Here is a 19,016-nt window from a genome sequence, read left to right on the forward strand (position 1 = left end):
ACAATAGTGTCTGTGAAAAGTTGTAGCACAGACTATTTCTTTTTTATGAGTAAAAAAGAATGGGATAAATGGCATCCAGGATTTATTTTTAAAAATAAATGAAGAGAAGCATTTGAGAGTTATGCATCAGCCACATGTGCCACATGTCAAGGAGTTTGCAATCCATTGAGGTTATTTTTCTTTTAATATTTTTACATGAAAGCATTGTTTTTGGTTCTTCTGGGGAGCCAATACAGGATAAAGAGCTTTCATGATCTAAGCACAGCTAGCATCTCCTATACCACATATGTAGAGAGTAAAATGTTTGGAGAGTTTTCCCATCTGTAGCCAGACTGAAGAGTCCAGTCGCCCAGGTTCATGGTCAGTGTAAGAGAGGAATTCAGACACCGACACAACGGCAACGGCAAGCAAGCAAAGATTTATTAGAGGAAAGGTCAGATACACTCCAAGTGAGGAGCGGGCAGTGCCAGAGAACGCATCTGCCCTGTGTCTTGGGTTAGTTTTATTTTTATTTGGGCTGTTTAGAGGGAATTGGCATTATCTTGTTAGCCACCAATAATGGTCTTTCCTCCACCTACACGTCAGGAGAGGGAGTTCTTGACCTTCTAGAGGAATCTCCGGAACTGTCATGGCAGTCATCCCCCGTAGAAGGGGGGCTAACGCATATGGAATTTATATGTAAATTAAAGAAAGGTCAGTGTCCTCTAGAGGCATATAGCAGAAGGTTTTGTATGTGCTATTTGTGCATTCGTTATATTTATCACCGTGGTTGAAGGTCTCAGACTCCAGTGGTGGTGCCAGGTGGATCTTAGTTCCCCTTTATCTGTATCTTGTGGGCTGCCAGAAAGACGCTTGTTTGATGTAGGAGGTCTCCAGCTGTGTTCCCCCTCTCGTGTCGGGATGCCAGTAAGACACTCCATTGATGCAGCAAGGTCTCCAGCTATGATCCCCTGCTCGTGTCTACCTAGCTATCTATCTCATTCCACAATACATAGTCACACATGGTTTTAACTTTGATATCTCCTGGTGTAATTGGTCAGCCACTCTCATATAACTTAAGTGAATATATCCCCAGAAACAAAAATAAACCGTAAAAAACTCTGCAGTTCATTTTTATATTATATCACGGAAAAATTGCACCAGATAAGTTAAACAGGCAACAGAAACTTTATTCAAGAGTATTGCAATAGAAGAGAGAAATCTGACTCAGCTCCACTAGAACAGAAGGTGGGAGAGTTTTAAGCACTGCTATGAGCTTGTGGAAGAGGGCTGGACGATTAGCAAGGACATGGGTCAATGTGATTAGGCCATCAGAGTTTGTTAACTGGTGCTTCTAGAAGTTAGGCTCCTATCCTCCCACAGAAATAAGAAGATAAGGGTTATCTTTCTTGATGAATACATTTCAAAGAAATGGCTCCCTGGGCCTTGAGAAACCATTTCTAGGTTGTAAAATTGCCAAGAGGCTGGAAGAAGATTTACATCTCAAAGGGGCAGAGAAAGAATTTGCTATTGCAAGTTTTTGAAAGTAAATGCCCTAAGAAAATGGAGGTCGGGGTCTATCCATCAGGAAGAAATCTGTCTAAAGTTTAGTCAAGCTGAGGAGAACATTAAGGCCATCTTGGTCAATTATAACTGCTTCTTCTGTTCACTTGGACAGAAAAGACACATCCCCAAAATCAATTACATAGAACAACTAAAAATAAGATCAAAGTACAATTTTTTTTAAAAAAATTATTGATTTACAGCCACATATTTTAGTATTTTCATCTACAATCTCAACGTTTTTACAATATTTCTATGAACATTTTATTTTAAAGGTTGCGTTGCTGTACAAAGCTGAAAATTTGTTTAGCTTTGACCTGCCTATGAAATCTGTATCATAAATAATTGGATACAGAAAATTTACTCAGAATATAGTAAATTTTGCTTATCCTGAATCTTGTCAATAATCAGAATATATTTATTGTACATTAAAATTATTTTAAAATTTAAACTTGTTTGGATAATTGTTATGGACACAATAATTTGTGTAGACTGAATTACCTCATGAATAACATATTAGCAGTTCTTATAAACATAGTAAATAAATAGAGGTGTGACCACAAGAAGCTCACAGAAGGACAGGAATTGTCAACTAATTTATAAACAAATTGATCCAAGGACTAAACACACATACACACACACAGAAATCCATAAATATAAACACATTCATAAATCCATTTGCTTCTGGATGAGATAATAATGATAAAAATAATATAATAGTCTCAAAATAATGAATATAGTCATTATATACCAGATACTTTTTTAATACTTTATACATATTTGAAGTAAATGCTCTTTTATAATTACAGGTGAGGAAATTAAGGGACTGGGAGGTTATGAAAATTTTCTAACATCTCAAAGTAAGTGGCAGAGGCAGCGTTTAACGTCATGACTAAAATAGAAATCAATATTACCTACCCCAAAGTGACCTCCTTGCATTTAATATTTTAGTGGATGCTAACATTAATTGCCCTATTGCTCATTCTGAAATCATGGAATTTACTCTGACTACTTTCTGCACTGTAGGGCTCATCTCCAACCAACCACTAAGTCTGGTTGATTCTATCATGTTAACAAGTTCCCAAACCCATTCACATTTCCCCACCCTCTTGTCGTTATTGAAATTCAGACTCTTGCCTGCATTTTTACAATAGCTTCTTATTGGATCTCCTTCCTCCATTCTTGTAACCTTTCCCTTTCATTCATTACTTCAAAAAATATTTATTTAATATAAATTACATGCCTCTAAGTCAACAATTATTTATTGGATGACAACTATGGCTCTATTCTTGGCCTGCATCTTGGTGAATGCCTTGGAATAATAAAATAGAACACGGGTCAGGAAACACAGAGATGGAAGTGTGCTTGCAAATTTAAATAGAACAGTCAGGAAAAATGTCACTGAGATCCTGAGATTTGTGCAACAAGCTAAAGCATCTAAAGAAATGATCCTGGTGAATATTTGGATTAATTTGATTCTAGGTAGAGGGGACAACAGCTCAAGTCCATTGTTTTAATGGTTTGACTCTTAGGCTTAAGTGGGATGGGAGGTTTATGGGCAGAGGAATGACTTGAAAATTCTTAAATCTTGGCAGGATTACTCTAGTTGCATGTTGCAAAAAGACTGTAGGGCATGTAAGGACAAATATAAATTAAAAATAAGAGCCTAAATTCTCCTTTTCAAGATAAGGGAAGAGGCTTCCCCACCTTCCCTTTTCTTGGAGCATCAATCTATGTAATTGTAAATTCTAAGTAATTGTAATCTAAGTAATTGTTAAGTTCTTTTTTTATCTTTAAGGTGTGTGTAAACTTTTTTAAAAGATAAACCTCTTGCTAGTTTAAGATCCAGAAATGTCTTTCTCAAGGACTTGGGCACTATTTCTTTGAAATGTGATCATCAAAGAAGATAGGGTCTCTATCTCCCAGTTTCTGTGGGAGGCTAAGTGCCTAACTTGAAGTGTCTTTGCTTCAAGTTACAAAACTACCAGCTGTTATAAAAATATGAGACGTTTACTTTTCTTATGAATAAAGAAAATTAGCAAACACAGATAGCCATCTCATTTACCAGGTGAATCGAGGATGAACTACATATGACAAATGGTGCTGTCAATCTGTCTCACTTGAGGACCAGTTATTGTTTATCTTGAGAAAATGTATGTGATGGGTTGTATCTACTTGGCTGTATAAAAGGTGAGGTTTCTTCCATCTTTGCAATCTCTTAGAAGATAGCTCGTTGTGCACATCACATTCTGGTTTAATATCTGTTCAATAATAAACTTGTTTTCTTTCTCTTCTACCTTTGTGAGGAGGTTTTCTGGGTTGGAAAGAAATTTTGGTTTATATTTCCCCAACAGAGAACAAGATTGGAAGGAGCCAGAGGGAAATCTCTACAATTCAAATGTTTTTTCCCTGCTATCCTTGTGTGGAACATTGTTCCATTTTCTCCCTGAACTCTTACCAATATGGTGCATTCATAATGTCTGGTCATCCTTTAGGGCTCAACTCAGAATAGTTTCTATGATGCTTTCCCCCAATTATCTTAACTGTCCCTCCTATGAACCCCCTCCATACGTTCTTAAAAAGTGGTCACAGTTGTATGCAGGAGCTAATAAGGGGAATAGTTAATACATGAAATATGTATTCTTGATTGGTGGGGTCTCTGAAGATCTGCAGGAATCACACTCTTTATAAAGCAGCCAGATAGTGCCATGTAAGATATGAGGTCCAGACTTCTGGTATTGGCCACAACAGGGTGAGCTGACCACAGTGCATATCTCCCAATTACCTGAGGATTCCAAAAAAATAAACAATAGCAGAAGAGAATGGGGATCAAGGACAAAACTTAAATGACATACCTGAATAAGAGTGAGTGTTTTGTTTTTATTTCCCTCTTTGCCTCAAGAATGTGGCAAATCACAGAAGTGAGCAGCTAGCTGGGGAGTATAAATTTCAGAATAAAATCCCAATTTCAAGCAGAGGACTTGGAAAAGGGACTTCTGTTTGCCACGGTGTGAGGGGAATCCTATTTCTTTATGTTTATTTGTTTGATTTCTTTTTCTTCTCTCCTGATCCTGTCCTGAGGCCAGCCCCAGTTGCGTAGGGTACTTTAGATAAAGAATCAACAACATGATAGTCACCTGAAACACTAAAAGTGGAACTTTGACCATGGCCAGGGGAACTGGGAAACAGAGACCTTGATTTGTTGAGATCTTCATCATCGTTAGTCAGTAGAGAAACACAAATTAAAACTATAATATAATACCACTACACATCTATTAGAATGGCTTTAAAAGAAAAAGGGATCATATTGAATCCTGTTGGGAATGTCAGGCAACTTGAACTCTCATATAGGAGAGCCCTTTGGAAACCCATTTGGCAGCTTTTTGTAAGAGTTAACATGCTAGAAGATAACATAAGAGAAAATCTGGATGACATTGGGTGTGGTGATGACTTTGTAGATATTACACCAAAGGCTTCATCCATGAAACAAAGAATTGATAAGCTGGACTTACATTATTAAAATTAAAAACTTTTTCTCTATTAAAGACATTGTCAAGAGAATGAGAAAACCCACAGACTGGGAGAAAATACTTGTAGAAGACGTACCATTAAGCACTGTTGTCCAAAATTTGTGAAGAGCTACTAAAACTCAACAGTAAGAAAACGAACTACCCAATTAAAGAGTGGACCAAAGACCTCAAAAGACATCTCGCCAAAGAAGATATTCAGATGGCAAATAGCATGTGAAAATATGCTCAACATATTTAAACATATATGTCATTAAAATAACAATGAGATATCACTACACGTCTACTAAAATGACCAAAATCCAAAACACTGACAATATCATACGCTGGTGAAGATGTGGAGCAACAGGAACTCTCATTCATTGCTGGTGGGAATGCAAAATGGTATCGTCACTTTGGAAGACAGTTTGGTGATTTCTTAACGAAACTAAACATACTCTTACCATACAATCCAACAATCACACTCTTTGGCATTTATCCAAATGAATTAAAAAGTTATGTCCAAACAAAAACTTGCACATGAATATTTATTGCAGCTTTATTCATAATTGCCAGAATTTGAAAGCCTCCAAGATGTCCTCCAGTTGGTTAAGGGATAAATAAACTTTGGTACATCAGACAATGGAATATTTATTGATTGCTAAAAAGAAATGAGCTATCAAGCCGTGGAAACACATGGAGGAACCTTAAATGTATATTGCTAAGTGAAAGAAACCAATCTGAAAAGGCTACATATAGTATGATTTCAACTATATGACATTCTGGAAAAGGCGAAACCATTGGGAAAGTAAAAAGATCAGTGTTTGCTAGGAGTAAAGAAGGAGAGAGGGATGAATAGGCAGAACATAGAGGATTTTTAGGGCATTTCCCAAAAGAAATGAAGACTTAGATTCATACAAACATCTCTATGTGAACGTTTATAGAAACTTTGTTCACAATTAAAAAATCAGAAGGCCACCCAAATGCCTTTCAAATGGCGAATGGATAAATAAACTGTGGTGCATCCATACAATGAAATACTACTTAACAATAAGAAGAACAAATTCTTGAACGTGCAACAACACAGATGTGTTATGCCAGTTGAGAGAAGCCTTCTGTGCCTATATGCTGTATGATTTCATGTTACTCTAATTCTTCAATAGACAAAATTATTGGGAAAGAGAACAGATCATCTGTTGCCAGTGGTTACCAGTGGGGAAAGTGTTTGACTACAAATGGGGCAACATGATGGAGATTTTTGGTTTTTTTTTCTTTCTTTTTAATTCTTTATTTTATTTTATTATTATTTTTTAATTTTTTGTTTATTGCAGTAACATTGGTTTATAACATTGTATAAATGTCAGATGTACAACATTATACTTCTATTTCTGCATAGATTACATCATGTTCACCACACAAATACTAAATACAACCCATCACCACACACACGTGCTGAATTATCCCTTTCGCCCTCCTCCCTCCCCCCTTCCCCTCTGGTAACCACCAATCCAATCTCTGTCCCTATGTGTTTGTTTATTGTTGTTATTATCTACTACATAATGAAGGAAATCATACGGTATTTGACCTTCTCCCTCTGACTTATTTCACTTTGCATAATACCCTCAATGTCCATCCATATTGTCACAAATGGCTGGATTTCATTGTTTCTTATGGTTGAGTAGTATTCCACTGTGTATATATACCACAGCTTCTTTATCCATTCGTCCCTTGATGGGCACTTAGGTTGCTTCCAAGTCTTGGCTATTGTGAATAACGCAGCAATGAACACAGGGGTGCGTGTATCTTTACGCATTGGTGTTTACAAGTTCTTTGAATAAATACCCAGCAGTGGAATAGCTGGATCATATGGTAGTTATATCCTTGATTTTTTGAGGCATCTACATACTGTTTTCCACAGTGGTTGCACCAGTTTGCACTCCCACCAGCAGTGTATGAGAGTTCCCTTCTCTCCACATCCTCTCCAACACATGTTGTTTCCTGTCTTGTTAATTATAGCCATTCTGACGGGTGTGAGGTGATATCTCATTGTAGTTTTGATTTGCATTTCCCTGATAGTTAATGATTTTGAAGATCTTTTCATGTGCCTGTTGGCCATCTGTATATCTTCTTTGGAGAAATGTCTGTTCGGGTCTTTTACCCATTTTTTAATTGGGTTGGTAGTTTTTTTGTTGTTGAGGTTCATCACTTCTTTGTATATTTGGAAGATTAAGCCCTTATCAGATGTATGGTTTGCAAATATCTTCTCCCAATTGTTATCTTGTCTTTTCGTTTTGGTAATGGTTTCCTTTGCTGTGCAGAAGATTTTAGTTTGATGAAGTCCCATTTGTTTATTTTTTCTATTGTTTCTCTTGCCCGGTCAGACATGGTGCTTGAAAATGTGTTGCTAAGACTGATGTCGAAGAGCGTACTGCCTATGTTTTCTTCTAGAAGTTTCATAGTTTCAGGTCTTACATTCAAGTCTTTAATCCATTTTGAGTTAATTTTTGTGTATGGTGTGAAGTAAGGGTCTACTTTCATTTTTTTGCATGTGGCTATCCAGTTTTCCCAACACCATTTGTTGAAGAGACTTTCTTTTCTCCATTGTATGTTCTTGGCTCCTTTGTCAAAGATTAGCTGTCCATAGATGTGTGGGTTTATTTCTGGGCTTTCGATTCTAGTCCATGGATCTGTGTCTGTTTTTGTGCTGGTACCATGCTGCTTTGGTTACTATAGCTTTGTAGTATATTTTGAAAGCAGGGAGTGTGATACCTCCGGCTTTGTTCTTTTTTCTCAGGATACCTTTACTTATTCGGGATCTTTTGTTGTTCCATATAAATTTTAGGATTCTTTGTTCTATTTCTGTGAAAAATGTTGTTGAAACTTTGATAGGGATTGCATTGAATCTATAGATGGCTTTAGGAAGTATGGACATCTTAACTATGTTAATTCTTCCAATCCAATAGCACAGAATATCTTTCCATTTCTTTGTGTCTTCTTCAATTTCTTTCAGCAATGTTTTATAGTTTTCAGTGTACAGCTCTTTCACCTCTTTGGTTAAGTTTATTCCTAGGTATTTTATTCTTTTTGTTGCAATTGTGAATGGGATGGTATTCTTAATTTCTCTTTCTGCTACTTCGTTGTTAGTGTATAGAAATGCAACTGATTTTTGTATGTTGATTTTGTATCCTGCAACTTTACAATATTCGTTTATTACTTATAAAAGTTTTCTGGTGGATTCTTTAGGGTTTTCTATATATAAAATCATGTCATCTGCAAATAGTGAGAGTTTCACTTCTTCCTTTCCAATTTGGATCCCTTTTATTTCTTTCTCCTGCCTGATTGCTCTGGCTAGGACTTCCAGTCCTATGTTAAATAGGAGTGGTGACAGTGGGCATCCTTGTCTGGTTCCTGTTCTTAGAGGGATAGGTTTCAGTTTTTCACGATTGGGGATGATATTAGCTGTGGGTTTCTCATATACGGTTTTTATTATGTTGAGGTACTTTCCTTCTATATCCATTTTATTCAGAGTTTTTATCATAAATGGATGCTGTATCTTGTCAAATGCTTCCTCTGCATCTATTGAAATGATCATGTGATTTTTATTCTTCATTTTATTAATGTGGTGTATCACGTTGATTGATTTGTGAATGTTAAACCATCCCTGCATCCCTGGAATAAATCCCACTTGATCATGGTGTATAATCTTTTTAACATATTGTTGTATGCGATTGCTAGTATTTGGTTGAGGATTTTTACATCGATGTTCATCAGTGATATTGGCCTGTAATTTTCTTTTTTTGTGTTGTCCTTGTCTGGTTTTGGTATCAGGGTAATGTCAGCTTCACAGAATGAGTTAGGGAGCTTCCTCTCCTCCTCAATTTTTTGGAAGAGTTTGAGAGGGATAGGTATTAAGTCTTCTTTGAATGTTTGGTAGAATTCACCAGGGAAGCCATCTGGTCCTGGACTTTTATTTTTGGGGAGGTTTGTGATTACTGTTTCGATCTCCTTACTGGTGATTTGTCTATTCAAATTCTCTACTTCTTCTTGATCCAGTTTTGGAAGGTTGTATGATTCTAAGAATTTATCCATTTCTTCCAGATTGTCGAATTGGTTGGCATATAGCTTTTCATAGTATTCTCTTATAATCTTTTGTATTTCTGAGGTGTCTGTTGTAATTTCTCCTCTGTCATTTCTGATTTTGCTTATTCGTGCCTTCTCTCTTTTTTTCTTGTGAGTCTAGCTAAAGGTTTGTCAATTTTGTTTATCCTCTCAAAGAACCAGCTCTTGGTTTTCTTAATTTTTTCTTTTTGTTGTGTCTCTATTTCATTTATTTCTGCTCTGATTTTTATTATTTCCCTTCTTCTACTGAGTTTGGGCTTTGTTTGTTCTTCTTTTTCCAGTTCCTTTACGTGCATTGTTATATTATTTATTAGAGATTTTTCTTGTTTGTTGAGATAAGCCTGTATTGCTATAAACTTCCCTCTTAGAATCACTTTTACTGTATCCCATAAATTCTGACATGTTGTATTTTCATTTTCATTTGTCTCTAGGTATGTTTTGATTTCTTCGCTGACCCAGTCGTTGTTCAGTAGCATTTTGTTTAATCTCCACGTATTTGTGGCTTTTCTGATTTTCTTCCTATAGTGGATTTCTAGTTTTATACCATTGTGTTCAGAAAAGATGCTTGGTATTATATAAATCTTCTTAAATTGATGGAGACTTGTTTTGTGGCCTAATACGTGATCAATCCTGGGGAATGTTCCATGTGCATTTGAAAAGAACGTGTATTCTTCGGTTTTTGGATGGAATGCTCTGTATATATCTACTAGGTCCATCTGTTCTAGAGTACCATTTAAGGCCAATGTTTCCTTATTGATCTTCTGTTTGGATGATCTATCCGTTGGTGTAAGTGGAGTGTTCAAGTCCCCTACTATTATTGTGTTACTGTCTATTTCTGTTTTTATGTCTGTTAATAATTGCTTTATATATTTAGGTGCACCTACATTGGGTGCGTAGATATTTACAAGTGTTATATCCTCTTGTTGGATTGTTCCCTTGATCATTATGTAATGCCCTTCTTTGTCTCGTTTTACAGTTTTTGTTTTAAAGTCTATTTTGTCTGATATGAGTACTGCTACCCCAGCTTTCTTTTCATTGCCATTTGCGTGGAGTATCTTTTTCCATCCCTTCACTTTCAGTTTGTGAGTGTCTTTAGGTCTGAAGTGTGTCTCTTGTATGCAGCATATATATGGGTCTTGTTTTTTTATCCAGTCTGCCACCCTGTGCCTTATAATTGGAGCATTTAGTCCATTGACGTTTAAAGTAGCTATTGATAAGTATGTACTTACTGCCATTTTCTACATTTTTTTTCTCAGTGTTTTAGTAGTCCTTCTCTGTTCCTTCCTTCTGCTACATAGAATTGATGGTCTCTTTAGTTTGACCTCTGTCTGAAAGCTCTACTCTTTAACTCCCCTCCTCCCTCCTTTTATGTTTTTGATATCATAACTAACCTCTTTTTTGTGCATTTGTATCCATTACTTTCTCATCATGGAAATAGATAATTTTTCCTATTTGTGGTCTTCTCTTTTCCCCTTAAATCAGTCCCTTTAACATTTCTTGTAGCACTGGTTTCTTGGTGACAAACTCTTTTAATTTTTGCTTGTCTGGGAAATTTTTGATCTCTCCTTCCATTGTGAATGATAACCTTGCTGGGTAGAGTATTCTTGGCTGTAAGTTTTTTCCTTTTAGCACTTTAAATATATTGTGCCATTCTCTTCTAGCCTGTAAGGTTTCTGCTGAGAAGTCAGCTGATAGCCTCATGGGGTTTCCTTTGTATGTAACTTGACTTTCTCCTTCAGCTTTTAGGATTCTCTCTTTATCTTTAATTCTGGACATTTTGATTATGATGTGTCTTGGTGTGGGCCTCTTTGGGTTTATCTTGTTTGGGGCTCTCTGTGCTTCCTGTACCTGGATGTCTGTTTCCTTCCTTAGGTTAGAGAAGTTTTCATCTATTATTTCTTGAAATAAATTCTCTGCCCCTTTGTCTTGTTCTTCTTCTTCCGGGACACCTATAACATGGATGTTAGTGCGCTTGATGTTGTCCCAGAGGTCCCTTAGACTGTCCTCACTCTTTTTAATTCTTTTCTCTTTTACCTGTTCAGCTTGGGTAATTTCTTCTAGTCTTTCATCCAGCTCACAGATTCGTTCTTCTGTATTCTCTACTCTGCTTTTGAGTCCCTCTAGTGAATTTTTCATTTCCAGTATTGTATTCTTCATTTCTGATTGGTTCTTTTTTATATCTTCCATTTCTTTGTTGACATTCTCACTGAGTTCATCTATTCTTCTCCCCACATCAGTAAGCATCCTTAACACTCTTTGTTTGAACTCTCTGTCAAGCAGGTTGCTCATTTCTGTTTCACTTAGTTCCTTTTCTGGGGTTTTGTCCTGTTCCCTTACTTGGAATGTATTCCTTTGCCTCCTCCTTTTGCCTCTTTCCCTGTGCTTGTGACTATGTATTAGGTAGGTCAGCTATGTCTCCTGCTCTTGGATAGGTGACCTTATGTAAGTGATGGCTTAGGAGGCCTGCCGTGTGCTTCCCTCAGTTCTCATTGTTCCAGGGGTGACCCCTATGTGGGCTACGTGTGTCCTTCTGTTGTGGCCTGTTTGCTCTCCCTGTAGGTGCCCAGGGAGGCCGAGTAATGCTCCTGGCCAGCTGTTGTAATGCTCAGCTGCTTGTAGTTGTTGTGGGCCCTTCAGTCTCTTTATCAGGTATGGGGAGCCCCAGCACAGTTGGCTGCAAGTTCTAATACCACATTTGTGTTGCAGTATTTCTTTTAAGTGAGTAGGCCTCCAGCATGGCAGGTTTTTATTCTCAGGGCCTTACAATTGCTATAAGCATCCAGCCTTTAGGTCTCTTGTCAGTTCTCTGAGGATTGCAGCTGGGTGGGGCTGGCCTCAGGCATGGGAGCACCCAATTGTTTCAGGCTTTGGAAGGTGGGGCAAACCCCTGTGTGGGTCTTTGAGAAGCACAAGTCTTCTGCAGCTGAGAAGCCCTGCTGCCCACAGGTCCAGACACAGAGTCAACACAGTCCTGCCCCGTGTGCGCGCCCCGACCTCCCGAAGCGGACCCAGTCTCTCCATGGCCGGAGCCCACACACTCCACCACCCCCCCACACTCCCCACCAGCTCCTTGTGCACGCCCCGCCCCACAGAAGTTGGTTCAGTTTCCAGGCTGCAGAGAATCCAGTCACTAATCTATGCAGGCCCACAAGTTGCCTGAGGGCTTGTTGTTGGGTGGGGCCAGTCTCTAGGGTGGGCTGCCTGCCCTGGCTGAGCTGGATTAAATCGGGTGCTCTAGTGGGTGGGGCAGACCCTGGGCTAGCAGGCTCAGGGAGAACTCCAATGGCGTCTGTGTCAGCACGCTCACACCAGGCCACAGCAATGGCCGCCACCAATGTCCCAGTCCCTGGAGAGGTCTCACCTCTCACCGAGATGCACTCAGGGCCTGTCAGGTGAGTCTCTTTTCATCAAAGCACTGTGCACCTTTCTTTCTGGTGATTTTCTGGTTGCTTTCTGTAACGGGTGAGTTTGCGGGTGGGCCCTTTAATAGCCGGTTTTAATGTCTTTGTGAACCAGCTTTTCTGGGGGTACTCCCCAATGTTTTAGTAGCAGGCAAAGTCAGATATTACGCCACTCGTCTCGATTGTGCTGGGTCCACAAAATGCCCCCAGCGGGGGCGCTCCCAGCTCAGGGCCCCGCTCCTCCAGGGAGGGCTGCTCCCGGAGGCCATGAAGCTGGCTGCTTGTGAAGGAGGCGTTTTTCCTCTCCAGAAGGGAGTCTCTGCCTCTTCCACCTCAGTTAGGATTGTCCATTGTTGCAGGAGTTCCTCTTATCCAGTTTTCAGTTCTGTCTCAGGGGTGGTTTTTCCACGAGTAGTTGTAAATTGGCTGTGTCTGCGGGAGGAGGTGAGTTCAGAGTCTGCCTACGCAGCCAGCTTGACTTCTCTCGAGATTTTTGGAGGGAGTGATGGAACTTTATTTTGATTGTGTGTATGGTTACATGACTTGGTACATTTATCAAAACTCAGAGAATTGCACACACATGTATACCAAAAAGAGTGAACTTTACATTACATAAACAGACACACAAAGAAATAAAGTATGCCCGTGATGTCCTTCCTGATTTCCTATTTTTGAAGAAAAAGCTGGAAATTATTTTTTTTTACCTGCTGATAAATAGTTATGGCTTATATTCTAAATACTCTGTAGACTAAACAAAATGCATCTACTGGTAAATGCAAAGTTCATGGGCCACTAAATTGTAACCTTCTTGTAGAGCCCTGTACTTCAATTGTTTCTACAAGGAACTGTCTTAAAATCAAATTTTATTTTTAAGACTGTGTTTTGTTCACTTTATGTCTTTCATATCTAACACAGTGCTTCAATAATTGTGCGTGAAGCACAGAGTGTGTGTATCTGAAGGATTCTTTGCTGACATGTGCATCGACTCTAGAAGTGTACACACAAAGGATTTTATCACATTGTTGCCACCAGGGAGAGGAGACTTGTGGTCAGATGAAAAGGGATGGAGGGGGACTTTTCACTTCATACTGTTCTGTGCATTTTAAATTTTGTAAGACATAATATGATTTAAAAAATCAATAGGATTTCAGTAAAAGAATGTAGTTGGAGTGGAACTTAATACAAATTGCAATTCTGATGCCATTTTAAACATATTGACCTGAGTCTTTAGAAATAAGACTACTAGTTTGCAAAAGTCTATACCTAAGAAATCTATATATGTCATCGAATACTACACTGTGTTGTATTTTTAGGGACTTTCCACTATAGAGGGATGATTAGTGGAAATCAAAGCATATTTTAATACAAGGATATGGAGACGGAAGCCAGATCACCAAGGGATTTGTATGCCATGCTAAGTTGTTTCTATTTCAGCTTGAAGTTAATAGGGCATCATTGAAACCTGTTAAATGAAAATGCCATGATCTGATTTGTCCTTAATAATGATCTATCCGCAGTGAAAAGGATGACTATATTATCGTAGCCCATGTGAGTGACAAGAAGACTAATTTAAAAGATATTGTAAAAGACCAGTCAAAACAAGATGAGAGCCTAAGTTATTAACTTGTCAATGTTACATATAATTATTTAATGTAATTACTTTAAGAAGTTTAAGTGTAATTATGAGACACGATACAGAAATACTTAAAAATTTTTAAGTAATGCCGGATTTGAGAACTACAGAAACACCTTAACTGAAATGTGAAGTCTATGAAGTAATAGTAATCCATTTATTCACAGAGTTTAGTTTTCCTTTATTCCTGAAATTCAACAGAATATGTTTAGAAGTATACTACTAAGTTATGCATGTCTACAACCATATATCATCTATGTCTAAATCATCTGAATTTACATCTATCCATATCTATATTTGTATCTACTTATGTACCTATATTTATATCTATATCTGTAGATATATATTTTAACAATCTGGTGATTCTTGTATTACCTCACATTTTCTTTTAAATGTTTTCTTTCTAAAAGTTCTGGAGAAATTTGCGAAAGTGAGCTTGAATCTATGGACTCACCTATTCTTCCCTTTCCCATTACCCTGTGTTTCTCCTACCATCCTCCCTTCTGTCATGCCCATATAGGTTTTATTTGGTGTATAAGCATAGATACAGCCATTAAAGTCCTAGGCAACCATTGACTGAGAAGCATTTCCATCAAGAATCATCTAAGGGAGTAATTTCTTCCATTTTTAGCAGTAGGTAGTTTTGTTTCCTGTCACATGTACCATCACCTTTTACAAATCTTACTAGACTGAGGGAATATAAATATAATTTTCAACATAAATATTCCAAATTTTCCTATGAGCATGATGTTCCCAGTAAATATGACATTTTCAATATTTTTCATGGCACAAATAGTCTAGGCCACTCCTATTGGGAAATCCTGGTTTCTAGAAGAAGACCTGTGCAGTGTTTCATATTAAACCACCCACTAAAGCTCTGCACACAATGAGACAATTGTTAGCATATGATTTAGGTACCAATAGTCATTGTACATGAGAGCACTTATCACTGTTGTACTTGGATGTCCTTCCGGGGCCTAGAAAACTCGGATCAGACTTTCTGCTGTATAAATCCTAGTAATGTCTAGTCGGACCGTAGAAGATCACAAATCGTCCGCAGAAAACAAACTTCAGCCTAAAATCTGAAGCACAACTACACGTGGAGCAAATTGCTTCTGAGGCCCTAATGTTTGATGTCTTTAATTATCAAGTATTTTCCTATTACACCTTTGATCAAGTTAAAGTTGGGAAAGAGAGAGGGAGAGAGAGAGACAGAGACTGACTTAATTTTAAAACTTTAGGTGCCTTGCCCTGAATATGTGTTCCTGTTTCTTAGTTTTGTTTGCATAAAACAGCTACCCTGTTGCACAAAGTTAATAGGTAATTTGATACTGTTTCCCAACAGTTGACAACTCATTTCATCTTGTTTGGAAATTGAAAATCTCTTTGATGTGTTTATATTTTCCTTTAATTAAAAAGTGTAATGATGAATTTTCAAATTTAGATATGAGTACTTCTAAATAAATGTAACTTACTAAATTCGACTACTGACTAGAAAGTAAACTAAAGAGGGAAAGACTGGATTCTCATTTATAAATATTTTTTCCATATTTTTGTTTTCTTGACATCGTATTTGCTCGGGTGCTCAAAATTTCACATCTTTATCGGAAAAATAGAGCTGGGTAGCTTTTTTTGTTTTAATAAAGGGAGAAATGACTAAATTGAATTTTATTTTAAAAGGACAAAAAGGGCGTGTCACAGAGGAATATTATAGAAGCCTAGGATGGGTTGTTTATGGGGATACAGGCAATGAGATATGAAGCAGAGGAGATGTTAAGAGAAAGCAATGAGAAAATGAACATAAATGAGAAAACTTGGAAGAGATTTTGGATGAAAAAGTAGGAAATTTTTTTTTTTTTTTTGAGAGAAAGATCAGCCCTGAACTAACATCCGATGCCGATCTTCCTCTTTTTGCTGAGGAAGACTGGCCCTGGGTTAACATCTGTGCCCATCTTCCTCTACTTTATGTGGGGCACCGCCACAGCATGGCCTGACAAGCAGTGTGTCGTCTGCACGCCTGGGATCCAAACCTCGGGCCGCCGCAGAGGACTGCGCCCACTTAACCGCTAAGCCACCAGGCCGGCCCAGTAGGAAAAATATTTTGAGGAGCAGATGCCATAATATTTGATGTTTAGGGAGACACAATGACTAGTAGGAAATCTAACTTTAGCTCTTTTTGGAAAAATTCAATAAAAATTTAAAATATGTACATATGTTTTGGATGACTGACAAGTGTCTAGATAATACCAAAATAAAGAGTTTCATATTTACTTTATTATATTTATTATATGATGTTTCAAGTCTTTGAATATCTTCAACAGCTACAAAAAAGCAAACATCGTCCTTGCTTTATTATCAATTATTATTTTGCAAAAATCTTTAGAAAGCTCCTCCTTCCCAAAGGCTCAACTGCTGAAATATTTTAAAATACAAATATAAGTAATTATAATTATATAAAAGTATATAACTATATATATATTTAACTACATATAAAACTACACACACATACATATATATATACGTATATATTTCTCTTCTACTCTCGAACTCGATATATTCCTGTATTCCTTCTGGTTTATTTTTTCTGTTGTTTCTGCTCACAGTGTCAAACACAAAATTCCATCAAATAAATATGTCTATTTCTACATGTTAGTGTTTCATGGCAATATATGTGATTGGCTCAAGATAATGTTTTATATTTGTGAGAAGACGTATTTGAAAAATATTCATTATGAGCATTGTAATGGTTTGAGCCTATCAGGCTTATGTTTTCTAATATTAATTATTTTCAGATGTAAATGACTTATTATCTAAAGTTCATTTACACATATTAAGATACGTTCAAAGAGTAAATAATTTAACTTTATTATTTTTGCTTGATAAGGTCAAAATGAAAGCATCTGGTACAACTTTTGTCTCCTTAAAACAATATATTTTATTAATCATAATTTCAATATGTTGGCAAAATTTAGATTATTGATGACATAATTTTTTTAAATTTAAAGCAAGTTTTCAAAAGTATGTGAATGACAAAGCGGCAAGTACATACTCTCAAATTAATTGTGAAAATTCAAAAATCAAAAGAAGGAAAGCTTCTTCTAGTGAACCTTTGAGTGGCACATGAATATATGATCATACATAACATTCAACACTTTTAACTCTGTTAATTAGTTCATGGACACGTGATTTTCGGGGCTTTATTTTACCTTTCCTGGCGAAAAAGATCGTTCACATCAAACTGAAGAATGACTTCTACACAGAACCCTTACTCTTAGTTTAGGTCAATCACAGTATTATAAATTCTCATAAAAACCATATTACTTTCCTTTAGAGCTCACAATATCAATTGTAATTTTTAATTTATTTGCTATGTATCTCCCAATTAAACTCCACGAGTTCAGTGAAAAAAATCTAAGATCTGGCACATAGTAAGAACTTTATTTATATAAAGTATATATTTTTTTAAATTAAATTTTGGTATAAGGAAGGATTATTTGAAGAATATTTCATGACCACCTGCAAAATGTTATTTTTCATTGTGCCTACGCTATTGCTTACTGTTTCTTATGATGTAGAATGGAAAACCAATGTCTAGGAGTTTAGTGTTGTGAAAATATCTCCCCAGATAAAACTGTGGGCTTCCTTTTAACATAACTATATAATATTGCTTTTAACCTTAGCCTTGGCTACTAGGAAGCTGGGAGATAAAATAAGGGTTTAACTACAGTAATGATCTCATCCTAGGTATGAATACAATTATTTTTTCTCCCTTAAATAGGTTTTTTAACCTTAATTTTAATGATATGTATTTAAATCATATTTACATGTTATTTTGAAGAGCAAAAAAATTAAAGTGTCCATATGAGTCAGTACCAGAAAAGTGTTTATGTTGTTTTCCGCAAAGGATGGGAGCACGCAAGTCACTACAGAGGAAAAGGGATAAAACCAACTATATTTCAGTAGTATTTATCATAATTTCTAGTGAATCCTGTTATATAATAGAGAATTTGATATGTTGCCTAAAAATATTTAAAACATGCAGATTCCAGTTAGCTATGTTTGATAAAGTATTATAAAAAAAGATGTTACAAGGAGGAGAGAAATTCAGAAAAGAATTAACTAGTCTGCAAGCATACACCAAACTGAATAAAGGCACTACCTGATTTCAGTTAGTTGTAGGACTGGAAGAGGCAACAGACTCTTGTCTTCGAATATCAAAATATAAACTTGAAAATGCTTTGAGTGACAAAGACTGATTGATTCTCAATCTCTTCACAAAGAACAGAGCAATTTTGTGGTTGGCATATCTATTTTTAAAATCTCTGAATGAATTAAGTTGTCTCAGAATAAAAGTTTAATTTAGAGTAAGGACCCAAAGAAACTATTCCAACTGTATTAAATAGTTTAGGGAAATTCTAACGGCGTAGCTATCTTACCTAGGCTTGATAGAGTCTGATTTCCCGAATTAATGTGCGATAGAAAAAGAATTGCATGGGGAAAGAAACCAAGAAAATACAGCAAAAATAAAGTTTTATCTAGCAAAGAAGCATAGGTATGGCTATTACAAATAAAGCTGAGTGAAATTTCATGGATAAAAAGCTATGTTTTGGAGAGTTGTATACTCTCAAGGGAATATCTGTGACTTTACAAGACTATAATGACCCTTGGTCAACAATCATATATAGGCAGCAAGCAGACTGAGAAAACTGCCCAATTATGAAAGAAGGAGAATCACTTGATCTGAAGGAAGAAAGTGTGCTTATCTCAGATGTGTCCAGGGAAGTAAAAGAGAATGAAGGTCTCAGAGGTCAGAAC

The 19,016-nt window shown here is 36.8% G+C and overlaps 1 long non-coding RNA gene across 2 annotated transcripts in view; it reads left to right on the plus strand.

The window, feature by feature from the left end:
• The first annotated feature begins 12,438 nt into the window (after positions 1–12,438).
• LOC147913446 (uncharacterized) overlaps positions 12,439–19,016 on the plus strand; it is a 106,913-nt gene continuing 100,335 nt past the window's right edge. For both annotated transcript variants that reach the window (XR_015548671.1, XR_015548672.1), the window contains exon 1: positions 12,439–12,559. This is a non-coding gene — a long non-coding RNA (uncharacterized LOC147913446). The remainder of the gene's footprint in view (positions 12,560–19,016) is intronic.

Source organism: Ceratotherium simum, chromosome 27 (assembly GCF_057802395.1).
Source record: "Ceratotherium simum simum isolate JZ-2026a chromosome 27, ASM5780239v1, whole genome shotgun sequence".
Taxonomy (NCBI): domain Eukaryota; kingdom Metazoa; phylum Chordata; class Mammalia; order Perissodactyla; family Rhinocerotidae; genus Ceratotherium; species Ceratotherium simum.